We start from the raw sequence: 1897 nt of genomic DNA, 5'->3' as shown, positions 1-1897 counted from the left end.
ATTTAAAATCCTCTTTGGGTTAAAACCATGGAGGAGGAGCTTCAAGCCTTAGAATCTAATAATTGTTGAGTGAATGATGTAAGCTCACGTGAATGAAGAGTGCTTGTGTAATGTCATACATGGAAGCAGGATTGTAGCTGGTGGATATAGCTTGCATACCTGTCAAGTCTGTTAGGAAACTATTCTAGAAGCTGTTAGTTTGTTAAAGTTTGTTATGAATTTACTATAAGTAATTAGCTTAGGTGATGTATAATGCAAGCTTAATGAAAATACTTCTGATATTCTGTTTGATTCAAGCTTTGTTTTCTGCAATACTCAACATGGTATCTTTCGCCAAAGTCCTGGGAATTTTGGTTTCACGCTCCTAAATTGCCAACCTGGAACTGGCAAAACTGCTATCGCCATGGGCATCACAAAGTTCCTTGGCCTTGAAACCCCTTTCTCTGTGCTCTATGGCAATGAAATCTTCTCTCTGGAAATGTCAAAAACAGAAGCTCTAATGCAAGCGTTTCGAAAGTCCATCGGCATAAGAGTCAAGGAAGAAATCGAAGTGATCGAAGGTGAAGTTTTTGAAATCCAAATAGACGGTCCGGCAGTTTCTGGGGCGGCTTCAAAAACTGGGAAATTGACTCTTAAAACGACGGATATGGATACTGTTTATGATTTGGGGGCGAAGATGATCGAGGCATTAGGGAAAGAGAAAGTGCAGAGTGGGGATGTGAACTTCGACTGTTCGGCGACTGGATTCTCGTTACAGGCGATAGGTTCGAGCCAAGTGGCGTTGGTGGCTCTGTTGCTCAGATCGGAAGGGTTCGAGCACTATCACTGCGATAGGAACCTCTCAATGGGGACTGTTACATGTTCGAGAACCCAAAACAAGATAAGATAGCGATTTTTGAGTTGAAGCTAATTGATATTGATGGCGAGCACCTTGGAATTCCAGATGCTGAATACCAAGCTATTGTTAGGATGCCTTAATCTGAGTTTGCAAGGGTTTGTAAAGATCTTGCTAGCCTTGGTGATACTGTTGTTATCTCTGTAACCAAAGAAGGTGTTAAGTTTTCCACAGCTGGTGATATTGGGACTACAAATATTGTTCTCAGGCAAAACACCAGTGTAGATAAACCAGAAGAAGCGACAATCATAGAGATAAACAATCCGGTATTGTTGACGTTTGCATTGAGGTACATGAATTCATTTACAAAGGCTACCCTGTTGTCGAATACAATGTCAATCAGCCTGTCTTCAGAACTGCCTGTTGTGGTTGAGTACAAGATTACTGAGATGGGTTATATCAGGTTTTACTTAGCACCTAAGATTGAAGATGAAATGGATGGATGAGACTAATCCATTAGCTAATCATGCAGTAGATAAGTTTAAAATAGATAAAAGAAGGTGAATAAGAAGAACGAAAGAATGCATCGCACTTCTGATTCAAGTCGAACGGAAGGAAGCATCGACACTTCTGATTCAAGTCGAACGGAGGAAAGCGTCGGCACTCCCGATTCAAGTCAAACGGAGGGAAACATCAACACTTCCGATTCAAGTTGAACGGAAGGATGTATCGCACTTTCGATTCGAGTGTTCATCTTTTCATCAAGAAGATTGAGAAAGTAGGGAGAATGTTGAGTGAATGATGTAAGCTCACGTGAATGAAGAGTGCTTGTGTAATGTCATACATGGGAGAAGGATTGTAGCTGATGGATATAGCTTGCATATCTGTCAAGTCTGTTAGGAAACTATTCTAGAAGTTGTTAGTTTGTTAAAGTTTGTTATGAATTTACTATAAGTAATTAGCTTAGGTGATGTATAATGCAAGCTTAATGAAAATACTTCTGATATTCTGTTTGATTCAAGCTTTTTTTTCTGCAATACTCAACAATAATACATGGACATT

General features: G+C 39.8%; 1 pseudogene; it reads left to right on the top strand.

The window, feature by feature from the left end:
• Positions 1–403: 403 nt before the first annotated feature.
• LOC120199544 lies at positions 404–1341 on the top strand (annotated as a pseudogene).
• The last annotated feature ends 556 nt before the right edge of the window (positions 1342–1897 follow it).

This window comes from Hibiscus syriacus, unplaced genomic scaffold (assembly GCF_006381635.1).
Source record: "Hibiscus syriacus cultivar Baekdansim isolate YM2019G1 unplaced genomic scaffold, ASM638163v2 tig00000340_pilon, whole genome shotgun sequence".
In the NCBI taxonomy this organism is placed as follows: Eukaryota; Viridiplantae; Streptophyta; class Magnoliopsida; order Malvales; family Malvaceae; genus Hibiscus; species Hibiscus syriacus.
Note: the sequence above shows the minus strand (reverse complement) of the source record. Positions and strands in the feature narration are given on the sequence as shown.